Below are 13,828 nucleotides of genomic sequence, written 5' to 3'. Positions count from 1 at the left end.
CTGTGTCTCTGGGCTTTGCAAGGGTCCTTTAACTGTGCAGAGCAGTCTCTTCTGTAGCTGGGAGTCGTTGCAGGCTCTTTTGAATGATGAGTTTAGTCCATCTGAGCAACGCTGGCAGCCTGTGCCAGCATTTTTTGTGACCCTGCCTGAGATGAGCCTTGCCTGGATTCTGTTCTTGGTGCCTCTGTAACAGAGGATTTGATGCAAGTGAAGCAAGGATGAAAACCCTGCTCCAGAGGGCTCTAAAGTGCACGGTCCTATCACGTCCTCCAAATACATGTGGGCTCTGTCCACTGCATTCCTCTGACCAGGCTCCTGATGGGTTCTGGAGCCATAATCCATTTCTGGCTGAATGTGTAGGGAGACTATTGTTCCTTGTGTAGCTAATGGGGATGTGGGGAAAGGATTTCTCTACCCAGATGCCTTTCTTCCTGCTTTTTACTGCAGTCTTGGTCTCCCATGGCAGCTTAGATTTAAACATCTGGTGCTGAGAGTTATGGGGAAATCTGAGTCTCCATCCAGACAGCTTTACTGTGTTTTTTTTTAAATGTCCTTATAGTGTCTTCTGTTAAGAGTTTAAGCCTAAAGTAATATCTGTAACTCAAATTTATTACCAAAGAATTACTTGGCTCTGATATTTTGGTCATTCACAGCCTTTTAATTGAAACACTTAGCAGTATTATAACTCAGTTCTCTGCTATCTCAATGACTGTGCTCTGTCCTCACGAGCTCCCTGCCAAAGCCGCTCTCACAGCCCTCTATCCAGACTCGGCTCAGCGTGCTGCTGTCTCTCCAAGAACTGGAGCTGAACACTTAGCAACCACGCTGATCCAAGTGCTTGCATTTGGCAGAGGCACAGCCTGTTTCTAAAATTGTCTCCAAGATCCTTTTGCACGGGTTTGTGTCTCCCAGACGGACTAGCCGGGTGGTATTTTATATGGTGTCATTGTTTGTTTAGCTAATGAAGTAGGAAAAAACAAAGAGCTGGAATCCTAGGCTCTGTGAAACAGCTGTCAACAAGCTGCCCTAAGAGAGCAAAGAAGCAGGGACGTAGCAGTCAGGGCACTGAACTAGGTCTCTGAAGGATGGTTTTGATTCCTGACTCAACACACACATGGATGAAATGCAAAAATGGATGCCTCAGCACAAAAAAAGGAGGGAGATGCTGGGAGCTGACTGCTTTTGCTGGTTACCTCACAGGAAGGAACTGCTGCAGCAGCTCATGTTGGAGGCCTCTGTTTTTGTCTGCTGCTGCCCACCTGGAACAAAGGTGACCTACTTCTGCAAAGGTTTCAAGAGTCTCCCTTCTGGAATAACTTGCCCACAGGAGTGTGGTTTCCCTTCCTCGTGGCTTGTGCCTTAACATCTAATGTGGGGTTCTTCCTTTAGTAGTTTTTATCTGATGCTGAAAAGAGTAGTGAGAAGTTCCTTTCTGAAGGAACTCTGCTGGAGAGCAGAAGGCACAAGGAAAACAATAAATGTCTTCCTGCACCCCCCCCCTTTAGTTAGCTATTTTGACTTCAAATGCCAGCTGCCATCATTTCCACATGGACCAGCCACATGAAAAGCACTACAAAACAGTTCTCCGAGTTTCTCAACAAGAAACACGGCAGCTAAATATATTTAATATGTGGGTATTGTTCATCTTGGTTTTAATTTCCTGTTCTCAAGAGGTTTAGGAATTTAAACCCATGAATCATTACTGAAGTTGTTAGTGCTTTGTAGCCTTTTTCAGAAATGGAGATAAAGAAACTGATATTAATACCAGCTTAGCATGAATTTGACTAGAACAGCTCCATGAGAAGTTCACTGCCATCTCAGAGATACCACTTGGTTTCTAACTGTGAAGAAAGCTGCCAAGAAGCAGCTAGGGGAATGAGATCATTCTCTCCCAGGTAAATAACATGCTTCCCATTAGCAAAAATAAAAGCCCCTATCTCTCTGGCAGGTTTTGGGTTGCATCATCTCTATCTGGAGATCTCTAGAGCTGTTTCTCTAAGACTGCGGCATCTTTTCAAGCAGTGATTTGCAAGCTGTAGTTATGAGATGTCTCTCGGGTTGGAGGTCATGCACTTGCTCATATTGTGATTTGAATAAAAGATTGGAAGAAACCTTTCCTCAGTTCCATCTATCTGGACCTTCAGGTTCCTGGTTTTATAGTTGCTGGTTCTGATAGATCCACCTAAAGTTCTGACTGTAACAGGCTCCAGATACCTCAGAAGCCAAGCCTGACTGTGAGATTCCTCAATGGAAGATGTGGCTTCCATTGCTCTGGAGACTGAATGGGATCTAGGGCAAATCAAGTAATTCATCCTCTTTCAAGAGCCTGGTTTTGCAGCAAGACTGGGCCAAGCTTTCTTTGGGTCCTCTAGAACTGAACCCTAGGCCAGGATGGAAAGCCCTGGAGAATTTGTAGAAAGATCCTAATTAATGATTGTAGTCAGAAGTGAAATGAAAACTACTTGGGTATTTATTTTCCATGTTTGTTTGGTTTTAGTTCTGGAATGTCATAGAAACAGTAATTTAGGATGAAAGTGACTTCTGAAGGTCTTCTAGTCCAACTCCGTTCTCAAAGCAGCTGCCTTGTTGATAATGGGAATACCCAGGGGAAAGAAGCCAGCTCTTCTTTTCTTGTTTGGTTTGTACCTTTAGGTAGCACAGAAGCAGAAAAACTACAAGATAGCTGCAAGACCTAGGTGTTCCAAAGAGATGAGAAACACTTGGAAAGAATAAACTTGGTCCTCTTAGCAGTCTTCATCTAATAATTGATACATGCAGATGTGCTGTTTTGCGTGAAGGCTTGTATCTCTCTGTAAGATTAACTGTATTAGGCAAGCATTGCTAGTGCAAACACAAAACAGCAAGGGGACAGAGTAAAAGGAGAAAGGGTGAGGGAGAGGTTGTTGCAGTAGCAATAGATTAGTCAGTTATGTCCAGAGCAGTGATGAAATGTTTAGCTGGTCAGACCATGGAGGTACAAGTGAGAGTTCTTGCTGTCAAAGAAGTGCATAGTGAAAGGAAGGGTGCCATTGGGGAGGAGGGGCGCAATACACGCACAGTGCTCAGGAATGTGCTAGCTTGCAAACATGATGGATGTCCAACGATGCTGCGCCAAGTCTGTGTGCTGCACTAACACTGATAGAGCTGCTATCAGTCTTAGGCTGGGTGAAAATGGTACACTGCATGGGAGGGAAGTGCGCTATTTGCATGTCTACATGAAAATATTACTGAGCTCCCATGAGAGATGGAGAGATTCCCACAGAGCAAAGCTTGCATTTCTTTCATCTAAAACTCTGTCTCAATGCGTGTTAGAGTCCTACCAAACAAAATACTGACGTACACACCCCAAGAGCCTGCGGCCTCCAGTGCTAAAAATGGGGGCTGACTCTGAATATCTGATGGAAGACCTGCCTAGAGCCGAGACTTTTGGCTCAGGCTTGTCTTGAATGATGACGTAGTATGAGGTAATCATCTTGTACTCGGTCATAAGGCCAACGACAGTGGCAGAAGGCAGGAAGGAGCTCTGTATCCTGAGGTTTGGATGTATCAAAAAGGTGATGAGGAAGTCTGTTCTCAGTGGCGCTGGGTGAAGTGGGGAAAAGGCTCTTCTGTGAAAGGCAAGAGAAGAGGGTTAGGCTACACTAAGAGGAAGAAAGCTCAGTAAGAGACTGAAAAGGGGTCTAAAACCAAAAATACTAAGGGGATGAGTCAAATCTAGGTGTTGCTTGGGTCCAGAGCTATATCCTTTATATAACACTGTACACTGCCTTTCTCAAAAACGTCAGCAGGTGCTTAAGCACTTGGACAGCTCAGGAGTGTTGGGATTTACCACAGAATGTGGGTAACTGCAGCTCCGTCGGGGAACGACTAGAAAAGTTACCCATCTAACTTCTTGTTGAAGGGTTGGTGGGAGAGTTCACAACAAACATCATAGCTGGAAGGATATCCTGGCTGTCCGTCCCGGCAGATGAATACAACAGGGATTCAGGAAGGACTTCTAGCCCAGCCTGACAGGGTCAAGAGGGATGGACAAGGTGTGTGGTGGTTCCTACCACTTTGAGAGGCTGCTCCCTTTTTAGCTAAGGACCTGTGTGCCCATATTGGTCAGTATGGCATCACTCTGAATTCACAAAGCAAAGCCTCTTGGCATGCTTGTTCCTGATACCTAATTTTAAGGAAAATGCCCTCTGACCCCTTCCCTCCTCTATTCTCCATCATCAGTTAGCTGGAGTCTCTAAGGCTGTACCCATGACTGCATCTCCTCCTTTCACAGAGCACTCTGGAGCCACTCCTGCTCCTGGAACAAGCATTCACAGACCCAGAAAGCGTCAGGCTCTGTCTGAGCCTCTGGGGCTGTCTCTCCATCTGTTTGCTTAATGATGCGCAGCAGCCTCATCTCTGACTTTACACCCTTAGGACAATAATCCACTCTGATGTTCAGGCCAGCCAGCTATTCTTCTGAGACGAGACTGCGGTTGGTGCAGCGTAGGTCAGAGATGGTTTAAAATTCTTTTTCTAAATCACTATTATTTAAAATTGTTTTTCTCAGATCTGCAGGATTCACGGAAAGCTTGCACAAGCTTATTTGCTTGTTTTCTACTGAAGTAAGGGGCAGGCCTCAAAATCCAGACGCCTTTGCTTGATCCAGTGAGCAGAATGCTGGCTTGCAGCTTGGGCATCTAGGACCTTTATCTGGCTCTGCCACTCATTTCGTGTCTGGCCTTGGCCAAGCACTTTTATTCTCCTGTCCTCTGCTTCCTGTAGGTGTAGCATCAACATTTACATTGTTGTTTCGTTGACAACTTTGACCTCTACAGTCTTCTGTAATGCTGAATGTAGATCCATAATGGCGGTGGTGGCAGTAACACTTATTCGAAATGCTTATTACATGGTTTGTGAAGCCTTTAGCAACAAGGGAAATATGTCTTGCTGTGTTCACCAAACAATCCAGAGCAAACAGACTCAGAAAATGCCTATGGCAAAATGGACCACCTGGGACAGCAGGGCAGCTGCCCTGTATCCTGTGAAGACCATGTGGTTAAGAGGAGTAAGAAAAAAAACAACTGAAAGGGAAGAATAGCTTGAGGTATGTCACTTTGTAGCAGGTGCTTAGCAGAATCCATACCCAGAGACAGCAGGGGTACATGCGAGCAGAAGCAGGGCAGTGGTGCTAAAAACATAGTGCCAAAAGGATGCCTGAAGAAGGCTGGCCTCCTGAAATCAGTGAGTCAGAGTTGTGGGGTTTTAGGGAAGAGAGACCTCAGTACTAAGTGCTAGTTTCAAAATCCTTCTTTTCTAACAGAAAGCTGTGTGGTTACTCTGTACCAAGAGGGTCAGGCTGCCAAAGGGAAGAGAAGCAGGGGCCGTATCCTCTTGGGCCTGCTGGGGATGCCCAGGTGGTGCTAGTCCGAGTGGAACACCCCCCAGGAGAGGAAGGCTTCTGCAAGGGTGTGCCAGGAGGTAGAGATGCGTCTTATGCATAACTGCCTAGGTCTGACTCTCCCTCCCTCAGCCAATGCTTTCCCAAAGAGCTTTGGTTTTAGTGCCCCATAAAATAAGGGGAAACACAGTCCTTTTGGGATGGAATGAAGGAAATATTTGGTTTTCCCATAATTCCTTATTAACGCTTTCCTTCTGTTTGTTTTGGAAGGGGAGGTCGTGTGTGGTAATTCCAGCTTGTCGCACCTCAAATTGTATTTTATAGGTAGACCAAAGGCATTGCCCAAACAGTTTGAGTCTGTGCACAGGCCCTTGTACAAAATGGGGTTCTGGGCTGTCATGTGCCATCTAGGCCCAGGGCACTGTAAGCAGGATTTTCTGAAGCAGGTGATACAACTCCAAGGTTTTCTGCAAGCCCCAGCTTTCCATAGGAAGAGAAAAAGATGCTTATGGGGCCCTAGAGAACAAGTGGAGGGCTGGGAATGACATGAAGGAGTTGTTCTACCTGCTATGCCATGGCTAAACTTAGGCCAGCCAAATATTCCCAGCTACGAACATCTGCTGTTGCTGGCAAAGGCATGACAGGCCAGGTGAGATACAAGCCCTGAATTACTGAGACAGATGGAGCAGAGGTAAGAGGGAAGCATGGGTTAGAGGAAAGCAGTGGCTGATATGTGCAGGCATCCTTCTCCAGGGTGAAAGAGCAGGAGCAATTTCCCGTTCAGAGCCAACCATTACCCAGCATGATACTTAGCACAGTGGGTACCATTCAAAGAAGTCACCAATACTAGGTTAATAAAAGCCCTCATGAAGAATAGAGCAGACTCATCATTCACTGAGAAGCAGCAGCTAAGCCAAAAGAGCCATATATGAAAATCACAAGATGGAAGCCTGTGTTTGCATGCACCCATCCCTCTGACTGGTATGTGCCCAGGGCAGGCTGCCCTTCTTGTGTTTGCTGTTTGGAGAGCCGCTGGGGAGAGGTTTGGGTACAAAGTGTTCTCTTGCTTTGCTTGAGACTGCATCAGAGCTTGATTCCAATGAAGCAAGATCAAAAACTCCTAAAACCAGGAGTATCTTGTGAGTGATTTTGCATGCTTTATTTGATTCCATTGGGTGGGATCTGGTTTGTGTGTATTTTTTAAAAAAAAGTGGATACTCAACATAAAGAAATTTGAACATTTTAAGATGCTTTCAGTTTGGCACCCCTAAAGAAATGACTAGCTTCAAATCTATCGGTGATGAAAGTCTGAGCTGTCTGTATGTCATACCCTTGTGATGGGAGAGAGAGCTCAGAGCTCTGGAGGAAAGCAGGACTGTGCTTGCTGCAATACCTTTGGAGGGGGAAAGACCATGGATGCATTGCGGGGGTCCTTCCACTTTCATAGCATGGCATGTTCTGAAGCGTATTCATAGATGGACTATGCAATAAGTTTTCCAAATTCCTCCATATGCATTATGGTAATGGCAGAACAGGACAGTTTTCTCCACTATAAAATCTCCCTCTGCTCTGCCTTACCCAGAGGTGTTCAGGAAATCTGGCTCTTCTCCTCTCCCCTGCTTCCCCAAAACACTTTTCTTTCTCTAAAAGTAGCATATTGTATCTTTCTCTCACCCTGGCAGATGGGTTTGGATTATTGTTGTGCTCAGGGTTATTGCTACTACCTGCTATTTTAGCAGGAAAAGCCCCCACATGCAAGATAGAACAAAGCCAGGGGATTCCTGAGGTCTCCATTGATTCAGCAGACACCAAGCAGAGTGTGAAAGAGATGACAGAAGTGCAGCAAGATCCTCCTCCTTCCCTCCCTCTTCCTCGCCCTCTGATTCAAGGAATAGGGGCTGGTTTGTGAATGAGGAGCTGAGACTCATTCAGACGGAACGAATAACTGATAAAGCAGCACAGTAGCAGCTGCTTGTGAGCTGAAATTAGCAATGAAAAGGTAGCAATTCTCTGGAGGGGGCTTAATTCCCCATGGTTCATTGGTGCATGACATATGGAAGGAACTAATATAATATTATGGACTCAGAGCTTTGATCTTCCTGGGGTTTTTTTTGTTTTTGTTGTTGTTGTCTCCCCTCCCACCCCCAAAGGTGAAGGCTGTGTTGTTGAAATGAATAGAGTGGAAATCTCATTTTGCAAAGGCTACCCTGGCAGCCCTGGCTTGTGGAGAGAAAGGCAGGAGCCCTGATCCAGCAGCATGCTACAGTATGTGCTTGATTTTATTCCTGGCACATTTTCTTAGCCTTTGAAACACCTGTATTGCTTCCAGTTTTGTTGATGCTAGTGAGTCTTTTGACCTGCTTGCAGGTTGGCTGGAGCTGAGGTGGGGCGAGAAGAGCCATTTAGTAATGCTACACTTCTTATCTGTGTATTTGGGGTTATGTGCAAGAAAGTGTAAAGCGTATTTCTGAATCAAATACTCTCATCTTCCTAAATTCTGTTCTAACTGTTGCAGCTCACAGAGATCTAGCAGTCTTGAGTTGGGGACCTAAGCAACCCTGTACTTTACATTTATTTTTGTCTTGCTGTGACTAATCTTTAGGATCCATTTGTTTAAGGTTGTCTCAGTGGCTGTGAGGAACAGACTTTTTTTTTTCTTTATGGAGAAATTGCTACTGTAAGTCACATGACTGAGACCTTCTGCTTGAATGAAAAAATGCAAAGATTGGTAATGTGATGAGAATTGTCTCTGTAAATATGTGGCCAGAATGGTCCCTCTGTGATTTCAGATCTTTTCTCTGCTGTTGTCTGTCAATCTGGGTGTCAGTGCGCAAATGGAGGAGGGCTAGCACGTCATGTTAGGGCTTTATTTCTGTGGGGGGTTGAACTATGTGGCTTTCCTCCAAATCTTAACAAGATATGTTAGTGAGTGTCCCTCTCCTGAAAACGCATTTCTTTGTTAAATTGCCAGGTTTGGCTCCATTCAGAATCGCTTCTTTCCTAAGTGTCCTGTCTTGTTGCTGCTGTCACCATGTGCCTTGTCTAAGCAGTTATCCCCTGCTCCACCTCCCCCTGCCAGCTTGGTGCGACAGCCCATGGAAGTCCGGCTGTGGCCATTGCATGAAGCCACGTGTGCCAGCTGTTTCCCCAGGGCTGTCCTGGCCAGCTCGGCCCACTGACCAGTCTCCCAGGCTTTGCAGCATCAGCTTCTGCCTCGGCCGTTCCTGCCAGGCCAGACATAAACCTGCCCCATGGCACGTACGTGTTGGGAACACTGTTGTTGTTCCTGTCTTGTTTTGCTAGTTACTGGGCTGCCTCCTCAGCTGGTGGGAATGGGTGCTATTCCCCTTAAACTAGTGCGGTGTAATGCCTCATCCCCACGTGGAGTGTGTGGCGGTTTGGCTCTGCACGTCTGTCCGTCTCCCCTTGCTGCTGGGTTACCTTACCCTGCCTTTGCTGCCTTTGCTCAAGAAGTGCCTCTACTCTTACTCTCTTGCGCAGCCTCTTGCATTACCCTTTTTGCTTGCATTATTGTGATAACCCCGCCAGAGTGTGTTGCACTACCAGCCCCTGGAGTCAGGTGGAGTCCTCCAAGAAAAGTTTGGAACTCTGAGGCCATCGTAGCCCCTTGCATGGGGAGGTGTTGGCCTAGCTTCCTGTTTTAATTCTTGCGATGGAGGCAGGGCGGCTAGGGCTCTGCCTATTTGGGGGCAGGAAAAAAAAAAAACCAAACCTTTGTGTTCAGGTTTTCTTTATCGCAGTGCATAAGATTTGCCTCTCTCTGGTTTAAAAAAAAAAAACTGCATATGCTTCATGTTTTTTATGGAAATATACATGGTGCTTGTCTCTTTACTGAGGAGTATTGATTTGGAGTTATGTACAGAAATAGCCCGAGTCTGTTAGTGGGACAGGAAATTTTGGAAAATCATGCGAGTGTTGTAGCATTCTGTTGAAGATGGTCCCAGAAACCTGTAGAAATGTGGAACTGGAAACAGGTTAGGGCAAAGGATTTTTTTTAATGTCAGGGTATAACATTGCAACTCAGGACCTTCGCAGTGCCTTTCTATTCCAGATACAATATTTCATGTGTTTGTCCATGGATTCATTAAATTCCTTGGCTGATCTCATGGGCATTTAGGCACAATAGCTGGGGGCTCGTGATTAGAGTGCAGCAGCAAGGCTGCAGATGTGCAGCTGTGGAGTCATTTTCTGCTGTTGTTTCAGATATTACTTGTCTGGCTGCTTCTTTGTAGCAGAAAGCCTACAGTTCCTGTTTGCTTAGCATGTGAGTGGTTTTCTAACCAGTTATGCCCTTGCCAAGCAGAGGGGAACGAAGGATTGACTCTGCCACTAGCTGGTACAGAAATAATGTCCATGGTCAGCAAGAGAAGACTCCCAAAGGAAGCAGGTGGTGCCTGGGAATTGGGCAGGGAGATGCCAACTAGCAGTAGTCAGGACTACAAGGTTTTTTTCTCTCCATCTGCAAAGTCTAAGAGACTCCCTGTTTGTCAAAACCAAAACAAATGGGTACTTTTGACAATTTTGATGTTTAACATTCTGGAAAATGAAAAAAAAAATGCAAATTAAAATTGCTCATCTATCCTTTAAATTTAAAAGCAAACTAGGAAGGGAGGGCTGGCAGAAAGGCCCATACAGACTGAACTCTTAAAGTAATATTGTGGTCTTTTTATTTTTTAAAAAAAACTTAGTTTGCCAAAAATCTTTACTAAGACTTTTTGCACTGATCTGGGACAGGAAAACATTGCAAAATATCACATTCTCCTAGGATGATAACATTGTTTCCTGCCCAGATCTAATACCAGCCATGCAGTCCTTTTGCCTCAATTCCTGGGGTTGCTGTATTGAAATATTTGCCTTTTCCACTGGGTTGGACTCTGACACTTCCTACTGGATATGAGGATTGTCAGAAAACCATGCCAAACGTAGAGACAACACAGCCCTAATGCTTGCCTGCTTGCTAATCTTAAATGATGGATCTAACTTGGTATTCCCAGCTGATACTCCTCACGAGATCCCAGCCCTTCACCTACAGAAAGCCAACTGGCGTATATAAATCCAGGCAGCTGGATTTATAATTGCCACATGGAAGCAACAAGAGAAGCACAAAAGCCACATCTTTCAGTTATTCCCTGAGAGCATCACTGAGCTCTGGAATTCAACTCATCACAAATAATGTGGTTTCTTCTGCAGACAGATTGGCTTTGATTTCCATATACCTTTCAGAAAACACAGGTCTGAGAGTGACAATTCTGGAGCTGGTGAGTGAAGTGGATGTACCTGCCTGGAAACGCGTGTTATCTGTCTGAGGGACAGCTGTCTGATGCTATTTCCGCCACCGCTTGTTTGTGAGACCTGTAAGATCCCAAATCCATCAGGCAAGTTGCAGTATGCTCCATGGGGAACTACACAGCCCTTTTTTCCATCAAAACAAAGACTGTCAGAGAGAAGTGTGGTGAGCCTCTCTGGGCATGCCATGCTGACCCTGCCATCCCTCGTGCCCGGTTGGCCATCTTCTCTGGGGTGGTGAGATGGAGCCTGCGCCTGCCTTTCTGCTAGGCCAGTTCACTCTGACAACACGTTTTTGTTGGTGGTTTCGGCTACGTGTTGGACCGCGCAGGGAAGAAGCTGAGGGGCGAGCGTAGCTGTTGACTTTGTTTCCTCTTGATTGGCATCTTCACAGTGAACGCAAGTCATGGTCCTACGTGGCCGTTCTGCGAGGGGACAGAGAGGGTTGTCCATCTCCTTTTGCAGCCCTGCCGAGGCCCGTGGCAGGCAGGCTGTGGTGCAGGCGCCCCTCGCCTCGGCTCAGCGGGTGGCTGCGGGGGCAGCCGGCAGGTTCCGCTCTGAGCGGGGAGGTGGGAACACCCTGCAGCACTGCTCCACCTCTGTGGAGGTGACTGTTCCCTTGTGCCTCTCCTAAAGAGGAGGAGGAGGGAGCAACCGAGACTGAGCATGAAGCTGGCTTAGGCTTCTGTGACTTGGGAGGAGTCTGGGCAACATCTAAAGCAGTTTGCAGGACCAAAGTGAGCCCTGATCTTATCTGCTTCTCTGTGTTGTGCCCACTGCAGTCGGGGCATGCAGAGGCAGGGAGTCTTTTCCTCAGCAGGTTTCTGTCATATGGTGCACGTCATCTTGGTATGCTGTTTACTGTCTTGTCTACTCCAAAAATATTACATGGGGGGAAAGCTCTTGGCCAGTGTGATGTTGAATTTTCCAGAGTCTATTCCCATTGGGGTTACATTGCTTACAACCTTTAGCATGTTTTTTTTTTTTTCCTTAAATCCAGACCTCTGGAGTCTTAATTAGCTGACTGTGAACATAAGTTGCTTGATACATGACAGTTTTGATGGGGAAATATAAGCAATGGATGTGGTGACTAGAGACACTCAGGAAAAGCATTTTTTGTCCTGTGGAAAAATTCAAGGGTTGATGTCTTTTTCTCTTTTTATCCTGAAACTAGGATGCAAACTCAAAACTTTAAATAAACATTTCCACCACACCCCCAAATCCTCACTTAAAAAATAAATTCTATTTATACCAGTTATTCAAACAAGTATTGTATAAATGCCTCAAAGTATTCCTGGTGATGCATTATTTCAAAAATGTCAAAATAGGCATTTCAATTTTTTTTCCTGAGTGTTTAATGAAAATGTTTCAATATTCTTCTCTTGAATAATTTTTTATTTAAAATAAGGGATTTCTTTGCATGTCTGTCTTTAGCACATCCGTAGCAAGTCTTGGGGATAATTAGCTCTAGTGTGGTGGTTGGAGTGCCAGGGTTCAGAGAAGACCTGACAGTGCCGGCTTGCACTGGACTGAGGCACACTGGGTCCCTCTGTCTGCTCAGAGATGGCCTGTCTCTCTGCTGCTTCATAACTCGATGGAAATAGCGGGGTATAAAGCAAGGCAGGTGGAATGGGCAGCTGCTGTGTGTGTGCAGGGCTACCTGTGTAGCTGCAAGGCTTGTGTTGCCCTGCAAGGCTGCCCAAGAACAGACTGAGAAGGGGACTGAGAACTTTGTCCATATCCTAGACCTCAGGTCTGGGCTCAGAGGGGTAACTGAGGGAGCAGAGGGAAGGCCCAGAGCTTGATTGGCTTCATACCATCTTTGGCCCATACAGCTGAGCCCGTACGGGGATGTCACTTGCTCCTGGTGGAGTTTGGCAAATTGCTGTCTTCAGGGCCTTTGCTGCTTATTTGCTGTTCCACGATTGTGCCTTGCCCCGAAATCAGGCCTTGTAGGGAAAGGAGCAAAGAGAAAATGGAAAGAGAAAGCAAATACTCCTCTGCTAAGAGCATTGGCTTCCTGTTAGCTGGAATAGCATGGTGCTTCCCACCCATTCTTGCTCTCTGCATAACCCCTCCCTTTGCCTTGGTCTGAAGTTACCAATGCAGAAAGGATTAGAAACATTTATGCAGCTGCCCCAAAATAACAGCAAATGTGCCCAGCTCCTCCAGCGGTAGGGCTCTGACCTACCCCTCGTTTGTGTCACGGAAGCAATGTTTGGTACAACCTCAGCCCTGTGTTGGTTGTATCTCTTGCCTGTAATTTACACAAGAAAATGAAGATAATGGTGGGCTTGTGAGAAGCCAGAGTTAATTTGGGTCTAAAATGTGCAATTATAGAGAAGCAAGTTGTCTGGGCAGGCATTCATCCTGGGCTGTGCAGTAGGTCTACAGTATAGCCACATTTGCTGTCTTCAAATTTGAGATGCCCACCCCAGCTCAGTGTAGTTTATACAAATCCCTGCCAACGAGAGAAGCTGGGTCCCTTGCAGCCTTACAAGTAACCACAGTGAAACGGTTCAGTGCTGCGTCCTGTTGCCAGGATCTGCTGGCTACAGCTCGTAGGGAGTGTGGGGAGCAGGACTCGGAAGCACTTGCTGCCCCAGAAGCAGCAGCAGCCTCTCCCAGTGGCGGTGGCAGCAAGCAGAAACCGAGCAGCATTGACTCGAGTGGCAGGAGGATATTCCTGTAAGCCAGCTGGTTTGGTTCCCGTAAGCCTGTTCATTCAAGAAACCCGTGATCGGTGACTGGATTAAAGTGAGTCAAAGAGATCATTGAAAACAAAGCTGTTTCAGTTGGTCACATGAAGTGAAGTGTAAACCCATTAGGGGGCTGTCCCTGAGTTTCTCTGTACCTCACACGCAGTCTTTCCTGGTGTGTTTGCTACACGTCAGCTGACCTGTGTACTTCCTTCTTGAGCCTGGGAGAAGCAGACAACCTTTGTCTCGCGTTCTTGCCCCCTTTCGTTGGCTGGTTTTTGCGAGAGCTGCGGACGTGCACTTGGCTGCAGGCCCCTTCTAGCTGCCTTCATCAGCTGAAGTTGTATTTAATGCTCAGGCTCGCAGCACAAGGGGTTTATGGAAGGGTTGCGAACCCCCTGATGGGCTCTGCCCTGGGTAAGAGCTGGCTTCCCTTGGTGCC

This window comes from Apteryx mantelli, chromosome 12 (genome assembly GCF_036417845.1).
Source record: "Apteryx mantelli isolate bAptMan1 chromosome 12, bAptMan1.hap1, whole genome shotgun sequence".
Lineage (NCBI taxonomy): Eukaryota > Metazoa > Chordata > Aves > Apterygiformes > Apterygidae > Apteryx > Apteryx mantelli.
The sequence above is the reverse complement of the archived record's forward strand: the minus strand, read 5'-3'. Positions refer to the sequence as shown.